This window comes from Pagrus major, chromosome 15 (assembly GCF_040436345.1).
Source record: "Pagrus major chromosome 15, Pma_NU_1.0".
NCBI classification, from domain to species: domain Eukaryota; kingdom Metazoa; phylum Chordata; class Actinopteri; order Spariformes; family Sparidae; genus Pagrus; species Pagrus major.
This window is the reverse complement of record NC_133229.1, coordinates 3,928,483-3,945,275: the sequence shown is the minus strand read 5'-3', so window position 1 is coordinate 3,945,275 and position 16,793 is coordinate 3,928,483. Positions and strand designations below refer to the sequence as shown.

Genomic DNA, 16,793 nt, shown 5'->3' with positions numbered 1-16,793 from the left:
AAGGAGGCTGCATTTAAGCATTGAGCTGCACGCAGGCCGATCCCACGTCAGAACCATATGGACAGTCCCAACAGAATCATGTAATTGAATTTCTCCAGTGCTTTCAATAATAATAATAATAATAATAATAATAATCACAATAATAGACTTTATTTCTATAGCGCCTTTCAAAACTAAAGTTACAAGGTGCTTCACAGAATATAGTACCATACAGCACAGTGCAAGACAAATTAAGCAAATAAGATGCAATAAATCAGATGCCTCACAAAATACAATACCAACGCAAAGAGCAGTAAACAAGAAATATAAAACACAGAGATAATACAAAATATGAAAGAGCAAGATTAAGACTTATGGGAACCATAAAAGCATGATCCCCCTTTGTTTTCAGTCTGGACCGTGGTACTGTTAGCAGAATTTGGTTCTCTGATCTTAGGAATCTTGAAGCAGAATAAGGGTGGACCCCTTATTCAGGCCAACCTGATAAACTGATGAAGAAGGCCAGCTCTCTCCTGGAATGCTCCCTCAACCGAGGTGGTGGGAGAAAGGAAGATGTTAGCTAAACTATCATTCCTGATGGAGAATGACTGTCACACCATGCAGGACACTCTAGCCCTTTTGACACAGAGATTCCGCATTATCGCCGCAACAAAGGCTCACCTCTACACCGCCTTTGTTTGTTCACACTGAACCAAGCTGCGGAACCGAAAGAGGCTTGACGGTACACATCATGATGTTAACATCCCTGCATTTTTTTTCCCAACGTGTTTCCCCCGGTGTCCATCTGTTACTCTAAACATGTACTGGCCGGCTGTTTATAATCATATGGATGCAGTTATAATGTGTTGTGATTGAGATCCTGACCCACCATGCATCATGGAAAGTGACAAAGTTATGTTTTTTGCTCTAAATTATATAATTGCATAATCGAACTACAAAAACACAATAGTGGAAGATGACAAAGACATGGTGAGTTAAAGTTTTTTTCTCTGAATCATGTCACATAATCATCGCCATTCAACTAGCCTGGCTTGGCTGCCGGGGAACAGAAGCTGTTTTTCGGGCAGAAATGTGACGAAGAGTCGGTAGGACAGACATGATGGCAGACACTTTCCATGTATGGATGCAGTATTTTTTTTTTCTTATATAAAATGCTGAATGCCGAAAACCATGACAACCAAGAGATGCAAAAATGCCTAAAGACAAAGTAGCAAATAAAAAACTAACACAAAGTACAAACCAAGAGCAAAGTACAAATCAAAAGCAAAGTCCAAACCAGTAATCAAGAGAGCTAAGCCGAAACATAAAGCCAGGAACAAAAACCAGAAAACAACCCAAAAACAAAGCCACGTACATGACCAAATGTAACCCCAATGACTAACAAACATACTGTAATTCCTTAATCTCTGCATCTACCTCATCTCCTTTCACCCACCTTCACCTATCAACACCCATCATTTTACATACACATATCAGCCATTACACATACACCATGATTATTATTATTATTATTACTATTATGTATATTTTTTTCTCCTTTGTTTCCTGAGGCACACCGACATTACACATTCACCCAGCTACCTACATACAGTATATTTCCTTCTATCTCTCCCTTCCGTTTTCCTACTAATACTAATGTAGTGCTAATCAAATATCCACCCTCACTATTATTTATATAATTATTAGTGTTGAAATATTATGATATTATTGTTTTTTTTCTTCTTCTTCTTCCTTTCTCAACCAACATCATTAATATTATAACTATTATTATAATTGTTTCGACACACAGATTATCATCATCATCATCGTCGTCATCATCATCATCATCGTCATCATTATTATCTTCCTGTGACAATGTTTTATAATTTTAGACCAATAACTTAATTTTGTGCTTAAACTAAAAAACAAACTAAACTGTCGCTCAAATGTAATGGGCTACAGTAGAATCTGGGACTTTTAGGTCCTCCACCAAGCTTGGCTTCTGGTGTTATAATAAAGGCTGATTTATGGTTCACGTAGGCTTTATGCAGAGCTGATGCTGAAACCTACACAAGTGACCTACGCCGTATTGAGCATTTATATATGTGTGCAGGCAGATGCGGATTAATGCACAGGCTTCCCTAGGCTGCAGCCTAGGGGCCCCACGTGTGCAGGGACCGTGGGGGACTGTTAAAACAAAGTGATTTCATCCCCCCGACTTTCTCCTAACCGTTTGCCCGCCCTCGCGGTGTACCAGCGTACTAAAATGGAGCGCACCTCAGTCCCCCATACATGAAAACCCATTGGCCAAGTTAGATTGATTGACAGCCATCAGGCCAATCACAGCCATTTGACCAAACCCACTAGTCCCGCCCCCCGGGAAAGTAAACACGTAGGATTTTTTGGAGGTGCACGTCAGGCTACAGGCCAATTTAGGGTTGCGCGGCATATCGTCGCCGTCGCGTCGCAGAGAGTCGCCGTCGCCTTGAACCCCCTTTGCCGAACATCTGCGTCACTTGACGCGCACCTCCCAAAAATCCTAACTACGCGTCGAAATGGCGCAGACAGCAGGGACATGCGACGCGGACCTCGAGGGCTGTGATTGGTCCGCGTTACATCATTTCCGGCTCCTCCTCCTGTCGTTTGCCTTGACTCGTTCAAAGGACGTACAGACCACCTCCTCACACGTCTTCTCCTTCGTTTGGTATTTAACATTTGCACTAGAAGCATTTGTTCTTCAATATCGATCAGCTCCAGCTCCAAAAGTATCCTCTCTCGCTCAGTCGCCATTGTTCAATGTACTGTTTACCAGAGACCAGGCGTGTTCACTCTCTGGCGTAACCGGAAAGTAAACACTCCAGGTACGAATTCATGCGGTTTCGTTACTCAGCGCCCCCTAGCGTTGTGGCAGTGAATTACCACGCGATGCATAGACACCGCCGCACTACTATAAATGAAAAATCACGGCGATCATGTTCGCCGACGCCTAGGCGCACAATCGCCGCGCAAGCATAATCCCCGCTTACGGCGTAGGGGTCTGCGTCGACGGCGTAGCTACGGCGTAGGTACGCCGTCGACCTGACGCAGAACCATAAATTAAGCTTGACACGGAGCTGCCGTCACTCGCTGCCGCAGACAGCGAACAGAGCAGAGGTATGACACGTTATTTAACTAGTTAATAATGTAGAATTTTCTCTGTAAATAACTAAACTATGTCTTGCTTTGTGGCATGTCCGCTAATATTAAGCAAGCCAGGTGGCAAACAAAGTTAATGCAAGCCAGGTAAAGTTAATGGTAACTGTTTTCTAGAGACATCCACTGATTTTGATATTATTCAACATTATCATTATTCTTTTTGTTAGGAATGCCAAACAGGAAGAGGCAGCAGAAGATTGACTCCTCTTTCAAGTCAAGTTGTCATTTAATTGGAGTTATGTGACAGGAGGGAAACAGAAAGCTAGCTTTCAATCCATAAATGCACTAATTCAATTTTATGGAAGTACATTCATATTCTTGCATTAATGCCATGTAGGTGTTCATTTACGTAACTTAAAGCTATTTGTTGGAGTTTAAAACCTTCTTTTCAATGAAGAAAATCTCCTACGTCAACTCATCCCTGTTACTGCTCTCAGAAACTAGAAAAGAATAGAAATGAAGACAATGAAATGCAATAAAACTATTAAAATCTTATAGGAATAAAATAATATAGAGTACAATAAAGGCTAGGATGAAAGATTAGTTAAAACAGATTAGAACAACAAAATATATGTAAAATAATTAATAAAAAGCAGATAAAAGAACAACAAAAGAATTGAATGTTTCCTAATCAAAATCAAGGCTGTTTACATAAAATATTTCAACACTTCCATGTTCAGGAATATTAACATTGAGTTCTTTATGTAGGATGTTTCTGAGGAAGGGAAGTCCAGGAGGCAGGACAAAGGAGAGCATGGAGAAGATGAGGGAGAGAACAGGAGAGAAGTTGGAGAGAAGACAAGAGGGGGAGAACACAGGAGAAGAGAGGGAGAACACAAAAGAAGGAGAAGGGGAGAACATGAGAGAAGGAGAGGGAGATAACACAAGAGAAGAGGGAGGAACACAGTGTTCTTGCCAATTTCACTCACTCACACTTGTTCTTTAATAAGACATATACATTAATTTCTTAATACCATGGTATGTGATTGCTTGTGAATATATAATATCTTAGGTTAAAGAGTGTTGTGCTATAATGTACATTTTGAATGCAATATTATTGGCATATCCTAGTGAAGAAAATCTAGAAATGCATCGCATTAGTTTTGGAGACTGAAACAGGGGCCAAAGGTGGTTGCGGTGCTCATGTGCTACCCCAGAACCCCCCCACATTTAAAATTGCTGCTCCACCCCTGTGGAGGGGTCCTTGAATTGGTCAGATTATTTTTTAGAAATTTAAATACACTTGTATAATTATGGTACTTGTACAATAATGGAAAAATGCATTGACCTCTATTGGTCCATGGGGTAATAAACAAACAAAACAGCACTGATTGGGCAGACACGGGTCACCTCATCCAATCAAGCTCATCGATTCGATTTGACCTACCTGTGTGCTAACTGGAGTGTGTGTGGATCATGTTTGCCAAATATTCTCCTGCACTGTTACACATGGTGCAAAAATACATTTTTTCTGGGAGAGCGTGATGCATAAGGGGGGCCCACATCAAAAATAGCCTAGGGGCCCATGACTACCTTAATCCTCCTCTGTGCGCAGGTGTTACTGCATTGCTGGCAGTGGTGTGCAGATTGCCAGCTGACTTTCCCCTTTAAACACACTGACTCAGCTCACAGCTGCGTCTCTGAGCAAGAGACTGTGGACGGGCCGAGTATCTGCAGGGAGGGCCGCAGCTGCATACAACTGAACGACTTGGTTTCGGCAAGCCAGCGTTGCAACAACCTGATTGTTGTTTTTTTTTTACATCAACAATTATTAATCAGCAGGAATTATTCATTGTCCTGGTTGGTTCTCAGGTTGTTCTACAGTAAAGTCAGTACAGACGTTCCCAGTTATTCATTTACATTGCTGAAAAGGAGGTGTTCCTGAGGCCAAAACTATGTACAATGAAAAAACATCAACATCTTTTTTTCATCTGACTACTGATGCTGCTGCTGGAGAAGTGGGCTGCTGAGGACACTCAACATAGTGCTTGGGAGCAGTGGAGACATTCAATCTCCAACTTAACACAAACCATCCTCCATCTCCATCTGTAATCATGAAATAAATAATCGTAAACTGAACAGGCCGTAAATTCAGGCTCTGTCTGACTTTACATCCGGTCCTCTGTCATTTCGGGTAATATTAGGTAATATTAGATATAATATTATCTAATATAATATTAGATGTAACGCCAGTGACAAGTTAACTCCTGGCAAGTCATGGTTGGCCCACCAGCACAGGAGCTGGTCAGGTCAGCTGAGCCGGCGGAGCCAATCAGGCCGCTTTACGTCACTCAGGGGCCGTCTCTTTTCCCCTGGTGACAGAAGAAAACGCACCTGGCTCACAGAGCACGCCAGCCAGGCAGCCGTCCACTACTCATGGCACGTTGCTACTCACACATCCACGACTACAGAGAGATATACGGACACGAGAGGACTGAAGCAGAAAGCCGGAGCTTCACTGCAACAGTGGGAAGACAGTGACTGAAGAGGAAGCCGGACAAACTCTTATGTCACGTTCCAACTGAAGAAGAAGCTGGTGAGTGCAACTCATTCATGAAGATGCTAATGCTAAATGCTAGCGGGACGCCGCTAACGCTACCTAGCATTGCTAACATCGCTAGCTCTAAAGCTCTGATGCTAATTGATAATGCCCCGTCATTTAACAGTTACCTGCCTGTTCGGATGATGTGATGCTGTGCTGCTGCTGCTGCTGAAGAGGATGTGTGCTGGATTTGGACTTAACACTGGTGAGGAACTGTGTGATTAGTGTGGATGCTAACTCATGCAACCAGGAGGAATTAAATGACTGATGATGATGATACCTGTTCATTAACAGGTCAGGCTTTTTAATCCTGATGATGATGATGAAGAGGAAGATAAAGACGAAGACAACACGGATGGCGAGCTAACCAGAAGAGTAAAGACGACTGAGCAGCTAAGACACACACAGGCCGCAAGCCTGGCTGATCCCCAGGTGGTGTGGTAGCACTAGCTTTAGTCTGGTCCCGTTATTTATGGGTTAACAGTAATTAATTCTGCAATACTACTATACTTGAATCAAGGTCTAAAGTCTTTATAAACCACTGCGTACATTTCTGCTTATGGTATTGGGAAATGTTGTGTGTACCTGAATGATTGTGTGTTGAAGAGTTGATTAACCTCAGCTAAGTCAAAGCTGCGTGGAGTACAATCTCCAATTTTGATAGCACTTTATGCTTTATCACATTGAACCTTTGTACATAGTTTTCTTTTCCAAAGGCCTTTATTTTGGTTAATTATTTTGGTTAATTATTTTGGGTATCAAGTATTACTACTGCACTTTAACGTTTCTGTGTATATATATATATCTTTTGTCAATACACTTTACTCTCTTTGCAACTCAGTCGTTGTGTGCGTTGTTAATTCTCCATAGCTCCTGAGCCGAACCTCCTTTACATACTAGTCCACCACATACATTTTGGTATTCTCTTCTACCTATAAATTTAATCTGATTGTATCTTAAGTGCTACATAATTTTGGCGAGCTAGCCAGGAGCTGTGTTGAGAATTGATGAACATACATTTTTTGGGGGGTATAAATCAACAACTTAAATCATGGAAATCGTGTTGGAAGAGTCAATAAAAATCCCAGATTCGGTAGTAATAGTTGGTTTAACTAACACTGACAGAGACAAAGAAATTGAAACTTACCTTGAGCAATTTGGTTCGGTAAGTCGTGTTTTTGGTATTGATACTGCTGAATTTCCAAGACATGGTATTGTTGAGTTTACACATGGAACTGCAATGCAGTCTCTTGCACCTTTGTTACCGTTAAACTATATAAGTCCTACCGCACCTGAGGTCACTTATAAGATATGCTCATTGGCCGGCATATACAGTCCCCTCACATGCAGCAGCGCCACCAAGACCTACCTGGAGGAGCTGCAGGCCATCGCTAAGCTAAGTGCAAAGCCATTTGAAGTGTTATTACAAGAGGAGCTAGTCAAAGTCTCTTCTTCCCTGACCTCAGAAAAAGAGCCTGAAGTGAAATCTGACCCACACGATGATCAAGTGCCCTTTACTACAACAGAGACAGTGAAGAAAGGCCCTGTTAAAGCGTCTCCCGTTTCGACCCCAATTGGAAAATCATCGCCCAGCCTGACCAGTGCTTTTGTTTCTTACCTTGCCCCTCCTGCCACTATTAAGCGTCAGCCCCTCCTGTCAAGTGAGGAAGTGCTAAATCCCCCTGAAATTCAGAAAGTGGTAGTAGAACACATTGTCAAGACCGACAGTGTTGTGTCCCATCTTCATGGTTCTTCTCGACTCCGGGCTTTTTCTGGAAAATCTCTACGGCCCAGTAATGAAGCTGATTATGAGACTTGGCGAACCAATGTAGATTTGTTTCTCACTGATCCCTCTGTGTCTGATTTGGATCGCTCTCGCAAGATTTTTGATAGTTTGCTGCCCCCTGCTGCCGACATTGTGAAGCATTTAGGGCCCCGAGCGCTACCAAATGCATATCTTGAACTTTTGAACTCAGCTTATGGCACAGTGGCTGATGGAGATGAGTGTTTTGCCAAGTTTCTGAGCACATTGCAAAATAATGGAGAAAAGCCTTCTGAGTATCTGCACCGCCTTCAAGTGGTGTTAAACACAGCTGTGAAACGAGGTGGTGTTTCTTTCACTGACTTGAATCGCCATCTCTTGAAACAATTTTGTCGAGGCTGTTGGGATAACGCTTTGATCAGTGATCTCCAGTTGGAGCAAAAGAAGGACAATCCTCCATCCTTTGCAAAGTTGCTTTTGTTGCTCCGTGTTGAAGAGGATAAGCAAGTGGCTAAAGCTTCCCGTATGAAACATCACTTGGGTTCAGTAAGACCAACATCTCTTGCTTCAAAGTCACATGCGGCCTCCCATGTGCACAGTGCTTGCTCCTGTGCAGTGGTTGAGCAGTCCTCTGAAATTGAGCAGCTTAAGAAGATGGTGACGCAGATACAGAATCAACTTTCAACTTTGACCTCTTCTTTTGGTACAGGCTCTAGAAATACACCAATGAGCCATGCCAGGTCCACTGATTCAGCCACTTTTCGAAAGAGCCCAGGATACTCCGGAAAGCAGTTTAAAGCAAGCAGCAAGCCAAATTTTCAGCTTCGCCCTGGATATTGCTTTAACTGTGGAGAAGATGGCCACATTTCGTCTCACTGTGATCAACCATCCAACCCTTCTTTGGTTGCATTCAAAAAAACACAGCTGCAAGAGAAGCGTCGCCAACTTAAACCTCCTCCATCTTCTGGCGAATTAAACTAGAATCAGCTCCTGTGGAGGGACACTCAGGAGCTGGTGAAGAGGAACGGAGTCCCACTGCAAAGCGGGTACAGTTGAAACAAGCCAAAGCAAATAATCACCTGTCAGCACCCTCAAAAAGACTGGTGGGAACGAAGAGTACGGTGCAGGTTAAGATCTCCGGTAACCCAACAACCTGTCTACTGGACACGGGGTCTCAAGTCACAACCATTCCTTTGTCATATCATGCACAGTTTTTGGCAGATCAACCAATTAAGCCTTTAACCACCCTACTAGAAATAGAAGGAGCCAATGGACAAGAGGTACCGTATCTAGGGTGTGTAGAGCTGTGTGTGACATTCCCGAAGGAGTTTGTTGGGGCGGAGCTTGATGTCCCCACTCTTGCTTTAGTGGTCCCCAGTCACGGTGGAACCACAGGTGACCAAGTGTTAATTGGCACCAACACGCTTGATCTCCTTTATGCTGAGTATTGCCAGTGCAACCCCAGTTTTATCCCTGTACATCATGGTTATCGGGCTGTGTTGAAGATCATGGCATTGAGGCACCAGCATTCTCATGATGGAAACTTGGGGCTGATAAAGCTGCATGGACACAGCCCTGAAGTGATTCCAGCCTTTAGTACTGTGGTATTACAGGGTGTTATGAACAATAGAGGTCCCCATGCAGAGAAATGGGCCCTCATGGAACCCCCATCTGACTTTTCCTTACCTTGTGGTGTTTTGGTGACAAGTTGTCTTATTACTGTGTCTTCCAAGCATTCCAGTCGCCTTCCAGTGGTGGTGCACAATGAAACTGGGCGCGACATTATTCTTCCACCGAAGACTGTGTTGGCTGAATTGAGCGTGGTACAGAGCATCATTAAAACCCAGACTGATTCTGTTCAAAATAACCTGTCCAATCCCCCAGAATCCCCGCTACCTCCACGCTTTCAGTTTGATTTCACTGACTCACCTGTATCAGCTGAATGGAAAGAAAGGATAACCAAACTCCTCAACGCTATGCCTGAAGTCTTTGCACAGCATGATCTGGATTTTGGGAACACTGATAAAGTAAAACATCATATCAAACTGAATGACCAGACTCCCTTTAAACAGCGGGCGAGACCCATCCATCCGCATGATGTGGATGCAGTGCGCAAACACCTGCAAGAGCTGGCAGAGGCCGGGATTATCCGAGAGTCCGAATCCCCCTTCTCTTCACCGATTGTTGTCATTCGGAAGAAAGATAACTCTGTCCGCCTGTGCATTGACTACAGAAAGCTTAACATACAGACCATCAAAGATGCATATGCCCTTCCAAACATGGAAGAAGCTTTTCGTGCTCTGGCTGGTTCCAAATGGTTTTCTGTATTGGACCTTAAGTCTGGTTATTATCAAATTGAAATGGAAGAATCGGATAAAGAAAAAACTGCTTTTGTCTGCCCTTTAGGCTTCTGGGAGTTTAACCGGATGCCCCAAGGCATTACCAACGCCCCTAGCACATTTCAACGCTTGATGGAGAAGTGTATGGGAGGCTTCAATCTGAAAGAGGTGCTAGTGTTCATAGATGACATCATCATCTTTTCTGACACTCTGGAGGAACATGAATCCCGCCTGCTTAAAGTGTTGCAGCGTCTGAAGGAATATGGTCTCAAGTTGTCCGTGGAAAAATGTAAATTCTTCCAAACTTCAGTAAGATATCTTGGCCATATTGTATCTGCTGACGGTGTTGAGACGGATCCTGATAAAATCCAAGCACTGAAGACCTGGCCACAACCCAGAACACTCAAAGAATTGAGATCATTCCTTGGTTTCTCTGGTTATTATCGGAGGTTTATTAAAGGTTACTCCCAGCTCGTTAAGCCTCTGAACGACCTCACTGCAGGATATCCACCCCTTCACAACCGAGGGAAGAAAACTGGTCAGTCTCCTCAGTACCACAACCCAAAGGAGCCCTTTGGATCTCGATGGACCCCCGCTTGTCAGCAAGCCTTTGAAACTCTCATTGAAACTCTTTCTACAGCCCTTGTTCTCGGATTTGCTAATCCTAAACTGCCTTACACCCTCCACACCGATGCTAGCACCACCGGATTGGGTGCTGCATTGTACCAGGAGCAGGAAGGAAAGCTACGAGCCATTGCTTTTGCGAGCCGAGGATTGACCCGCAGTGAATCAAAGTACCCAGCGCATAAGCTTGAGTTTTTGGCTCTGAAATGGGCAGTTACGGCTAAATTCAGTGATTACTTGTATGGAGCTCAGTTCACAGTGGTCACTGATAGTAACCCCCTCACCTACATTCTGACTACAGCCAAGCTGGATGCTATAAGCTATCGATGGCTATCTGACCTTGCTACTTTCACTTTCAAGCTGCAGTATCGAGCCGGCAGCCAGAATGTAGATGCCGATGCTTTATCACGACGTCCTCATGGTGATCTGCTGAATGACTATTCTTCCCAAAAAGAAAGTGATCGAATCCGCCAGTTTGCCTTACAGCATCTGTCTGAGTCAGAAGTTGAAGCCATTTGTGACAAGCATGTTGTTTGTAACACTATGACTGTGGATGAAAGTGGATCTCACAACTCACCCTTGGTTGAATCGCTTACATGTCATGCTGAAGCCATTCCAAGTGCCCTCCTTGAGGGAGGTGAGAGCGGGTTCCCTGTGATTCCTCATCTAACAGAAAGTGAGTTAAAGGAAAAGCAAAGAGCGGACCCCTGTATCCGGGAAGTTGTTCAGCAATTGGAATCAGGAGTGAGTCCATCACCTACCGTTCGAGCGGAACTTCCTGAGCTTCCTCTGTTGCTCCGGGAATGGAATCGCTTGGTTCTGAAAAATGACATTCTGTACAGATCACGACAACAAGGTTCAAGTACCACTCTTCAATTGGTGTTACCAGCAGAATTGAGAGGCCTGGTGTTACAAAGTCTCCATGATGACATGGGACATATGGGAGGGGAGCGTGTGCTTGATCTTGTACGAGCCCGATTTTTTTGGCCCAAAATGGCAGCTACAGTTGAAAAGAAAATCCACACCTGCAATCGCTGTGTTCGGCGAAAGACCCCTCCCGAGAAAGCAGCTCCATTGGTCAACATACTTACCAGCCGTCCATTAGAGTTGGTGTGTATGGATTTTTTGTCTCTGGAACCCGATCGCAGCAATACAAAGGACATATTGGTAATAACTGATCATTTCACCAAGTATGCTGTGGCTATTCCGACTCCCAATCAAAAGGCTCGCACTGTTGCCAAAGCATTATGGGAAAGTTTCATCGTCCATTATGGCTTCCCAGAACGCCTTCACAGTGACCAAGGGCCGGATTTTGAATCCAAAACTATCAAGGAACTCTGTCAACTCGCTGGCATAAGGAAAGTCCGAACCACTCCATATCATCCAAGAGGAAATCCTGTGGAACGTTTTAATCGAACACTGCTTCAGATGCTGGGAACCTTAAGTCACAAGGACAAAAGTCATTGGAAGGACTTTGTTAAGCCTTTAGTACATGCTTATAACTGTACCAAGAATGATACTACTGGTTTTAGCCCCTACGAGCTCATGTTTGGTCGACAGCCTCGTCTGCCAATAGATTTGGCTTTTGGTCTTCCCTCTGATGTTGCACAGCCCTCACAATCTCAATATGTCAAAGATCTCAAGAGCCATCTGGAGGAGAGTTACAAACTTGCCAGTGGAAATTATGCTAAGAGCGCAGGCCGGAACAAGGCACGCTTTGACAAACGGATCACTGAATCTACACTCAATGTGGATGACCGGGTGCTTGTCAGAAATGTTCGGCTGCGAGGAAAGCACAAGTTGGCGGATAAGTGGGAGTCAGACATATATGTTGTCGTGAAACGGGCAGGAGAACTTCCAGTGTATACTGTAAAACCTGAACACCGAGATGGACCTTTACGCACAGTACACAGAGACCTGCTGCTTCCATGTGGGTTTTTGCCTAGCTGTGACCCTGAACTTCCTGGCACTGTCAATCTGCCTCGACGGCCACAAACCCGTAGCCAGTCAAGTCCCAGCAGTGACACACAGGTACAAGAGGATGTTAATTCTGATTCTGACTATGATATTCCTATTCCCCGAAAGCTGCAGAACACTCCATCTGCATTCATTAAAGTGTACGAGAAGAATCCAGTTCAGCAGTCTACGTGTGCAGATCCTCCAGCTCATGCAGTGACTTCCTCTCCCTTGCCACTCTCTGTTCATCCCTCTGAGAGTGATACAAGGGACGTGGTTGTCCCAGCTGTAGCGACCTCAGCTGACATCCCCGATGAGGTTGATCTTGGAGCTGGTGCTGAATCTGAACCTGCTTCATTCTCACACGCTAATTCCAATGTATCTCCTGATACTGCTTCACCTGGACAAGACAATGCTCTTAATATGGAACCTGGTTCTAACAAAGACAACTCACCTGAGCCTAACACTGTTTGTGATGTATCACCTGAAAGAAACTTACCTGATATGCATGCTGTTGACCAGGATGTAAGCTCAGATGTGTTAACTGAAAGTAATCAACGTGATGATGTTCAAGAACCTCCGCCGGAAAGCAATCCGTTGCCTCCTGACCCACCTGTCAGATATCCCACGAGACAGAGGAAACCACCAGAGCGGTTCCAATACACCACCCTGGGAAATCCACTTGTTTCAGTAATTCAGTCATTGTTTCAAGGCCTAAGCAATGCTGTCACCAGCTCTCTAGTGGATCCCAGTCCAGATGTGGTGATGTCCTCTGTGCCGATGTGGGCTGGCTTGGATGCTCCTGTAACTTCTCAGCCACAGGGAGGATGCAGCGGGACGTGCAATCCTTCAAGAGGGGAGGATGTAACGCCAGTGACAAGTTAACTCCTGGCAAGTCATGGTTGGCCCACCAGCACAGGAGCTGGTCAGGTCAGCTGAGCCGGCGGAGCCAATCAGGCCGCTTTACGTCACTCAGGGGCCGTCTCTTTTCCCCCGGTGACAGAAGAAAACGCACCTGGCTCACAGAGCACGCCAGCCAGGCAGCCGTCCACTACTCTGCTGAGGACTGAAGCAGAAAGCCGGAGCTTCACTGCAACAGTGGGAAGACAGTGACTGAAGAGGAAGCCGGACAAACTCTTATGTCACGTTCCAACTGAAGAAGAAGCTGGTGAGTGCAACTCATTCATGAAGATGCTAATGCTAAATGCTAGCGGGACGCCGCTAACGCTACCTAGCATTGCTAACATCGCTAGCTCTAAAGCTCTGATGCTAATTGATAATGCCCCGTCATTTAACAGTTACCTGCCTGTTCGGATGATGTGATGCTGTGCTGCTGCTGCTGCTGAAGAGGATGTGTGCTGGATTTGGACTTAACACTGGTGAGGAACTGTGTGATTAGTGTGGATGCTAACTCATGCAACCAGGAGGAATTAAATGACTGATGATGATGATACCTGTTCATTAACAGGTCAGGCTTTTTAATCCTGATGATGATGATGAAGAGGAAGATAAAGACGAAGACAACACGGATGGCGAGCTAACCAGAAGAGTAAAGACGACTGAGCAGCTAAGACACACACAGGCCGCAAGCCTGGCTGATCCCCAGGTGGTGTGGTAGCACTAGCTTTAGTCTGGTCCCGTTATTTATGGGTTAACAGTAATTAATTCTGCAATACTACTATACTTGAATCAAGGTCTAAAGTCTTTATAAACCACTGCGTACATTTCTGCTTATGGTATTGGGAAATGTTGTGTGTACCTGAATGATTGTGTGTTGAAGAGTTGATTAACCTCAGCTAAGTCAAAGCTGCGTGGAGTACAATCTCCAATTTTGATAGCACTTTATGCTTTATCACATTGAACCTTTGTACATAGTTTTCTTTTCCAAAGGCCTTTATTTTGGTTAATTATTTTGGTTAATTATTTTGGGTATCAAGTATTACTACTGCACTTTAACGTTTCTGTGTATATATATATATATCTTTTGTCAATACACTTTACTCTCTTTGCAACTCAGTCGTTGTGTGCGTTGTTAATTCTCCATAGCTCCTGAGCCGAACCTCCTTTACATACTAGTCCACCACATACATTTTGGTATTCTCTTCTACCTATAAATTTAATCTGATTGTATCTTAAGTGCTACATTATGTTCATGTTAATTAAATGTATTGATGGGAGTATGACCTAAGGTTACAGGAGCTGGAAATATTTGATAAAAGGGCAGTCAACACATTTTACACCAAAAAGGTTTAAAAATCCATTACAAGCCTGTATGGACACAAGGGGTTTAGGAGGATGTGGGTATTTACCAGTCAGAGAGGGTCAAGGAAAACAAGCTGCTTTATGGGAAATGTAGAATGCAGCATTTTTGGAGCTTGGTGATCCATAGTGACTAAAAGTCAGGATATCAGCCTCCGCTACTTGGATTTTGATTATTCTTGTTTTTCAATCGGTCTCTTGTGGATGCCCCAACTCTAAGGAAGTGCAGTACAGTAAAATTAGAGGAGCACTCAGTAGTTTTGGTGCAGAAATGTTAATGAGGAAATGAAGAAACTGTTGATGTGGCGGGAGGTTTTGGTCCTGATGGACCGCAGCCTCCTGCCAGAGGGGAGAGTGTCAAAAAGTCTGTGACCGGAATGGGAGGGGTTGGCCACAATCCTACCTGCACACCTCAGAGCCCTGGAGCTGTGCAGGTCCTGAAGGGATGGAAGGTTGCAGCCAATCACCTTCTCAGTAGAGCGTATGATACGCTGCAGTCTGCTCTTGTCCTTAGCAGTGGCAGCAGCGTACCAGATGGTGATGGAGGAGGTGAGGATGGACTCGATGATGGCAGTGTAGAAGTGCACCATCATCGTCTTTGGCAGGTTGAACTTCTTCAACTGCTGCAGGAAGAACATCTGTTGGGCCTTTTTGGTGAGGGATCTGATGTTCAGCTCCCATTTTAGGTCCTGGGTGATGATGGTGCCCAAGAAGCGGCAGGACTCCACAGAGTCGACTGGGGAGCCACAGGGTGATGGAGGCGGGTGGGGCTGGGTTCTTCCTGAAGTCTACTACTATCTCCACTGTCTTTAGAGCATTAAGCTCCAGGTTGTTCTGGCTGCACTAGGAGGAGATAGTACAACAGGGTTATGCCTGGTATATCAGATACTGCACTGGCTTCACTATAGTATGTGTAGCATTTAACGTGAAGAAACAGAGGAAATAAAATAAAAGCAGATGAATGCAGCACATAAAACTTACATACACCCCCCTGCACAGTCTCTGTTCCCATCTAGTGTCCAACTGTATGTACTTCAGGAGAGAAGAGTCGCAGCTAGGGTAATCACTGTGCTAAACTGTTGGTGCAAACCAAGTTCACTGTGTCCGTCATTATTACATGTTATATGTTAATATAGAGCTTTTAACTGAATCCCTAAGGGTTTAAATTCTGTTGTGATGTTAGCAATAATACAGTGACCATTTTTTCACCAAATAGCCAGTTAACAACGATGAAAGCAGTGCCCAAAATTTTCATCTTTTTTAAATTATCACATTATCAGAAGTCTTTCTTTTTATATAATTGACAATAAAATAAATACATTTAAAGTGGAAATGGACAACCTTTGCAAGTAGAGAGTAAAACTACCCAAAACACAGGACAAAACCTGAGCTCATTCATTCATTTAGTCTATAATGGAGACGTTAAAGCAGATGAAAATGATGCTGTATGCAGTATACATTTACTTTTATAATGATAAATTAAAGCAAAAAACTTAATGATTGCCAGTTTACATATGCACTACTGCTAACTAAAGTAATCAGATAAATATAGTGGATTAAAAAGTACAATATTTGCTTCCAAAATTTAGTGGAGTAAGTATAAAGTAGCAGAAAATGGTAATGCTCAAGTGAAGAACAAGTACCTCAAAATTGTACTTTAGTACAGTACTTGAGTAAACGTACTTAGTTGCATTCTATCACTGAATGAGAGAAACATGAGTTTGTTGGAACACTCTGACTTTATGGATGTTACAACTGCTTTGGTTCAGTTTTCATATAAAAACTCAAACTGACTCGCTAATTTCTTACTTTCAGGCAGAGCAGACTGTGCTATACACACAAAGAACATGAAAAAGTTTGCAGAGTTTGACAGTAAAAGGCTGTTTTCACATTAATTTGGCTCCACTACAGGCTTCAGCCAAGCTGTTAATGGGGAATAAGATTGGACCACACTCCTTACCTTGGAGAAAAATCTCACTCCAAAATAGCCCAGCTTGGTAGCTGTGAAAGAAAAGGACAGAAAGGAAAAGGCTACACAGGGCCACTACTTCAACCGTCACCATGGAGCCAGATCCTTGTCTGTCCAGGAGATCTTGTACTATCCAAGTTGGACCATGAAAAGTCGTAGTCTTCGGCT

At 43.9% G+C, this 16,793-nt stretch overlaps 1 long non-coding RNA gene across 1 annotated transcript; it reads left to right on the top strand.

Moving 5' to 3' along the window:
- Window positions 1-5,547: 5,547 nt before the first annotated feature.
- LOC141009545 (uncharacterized) lies at window positions 5,548-6,998 on the top strand. Its single transcript, XR_012180144.1, has 3 exons — window positions 5,548-5,710; window positions 5,841-5,921; window positions 6,011-6,998. It is a non-coding gene; the product is annotated as an uncharacterized lncRNA (long non-coding RNA).
- Window positions 6,999-16,793: the final 9,795 nt, after the last annotated feature.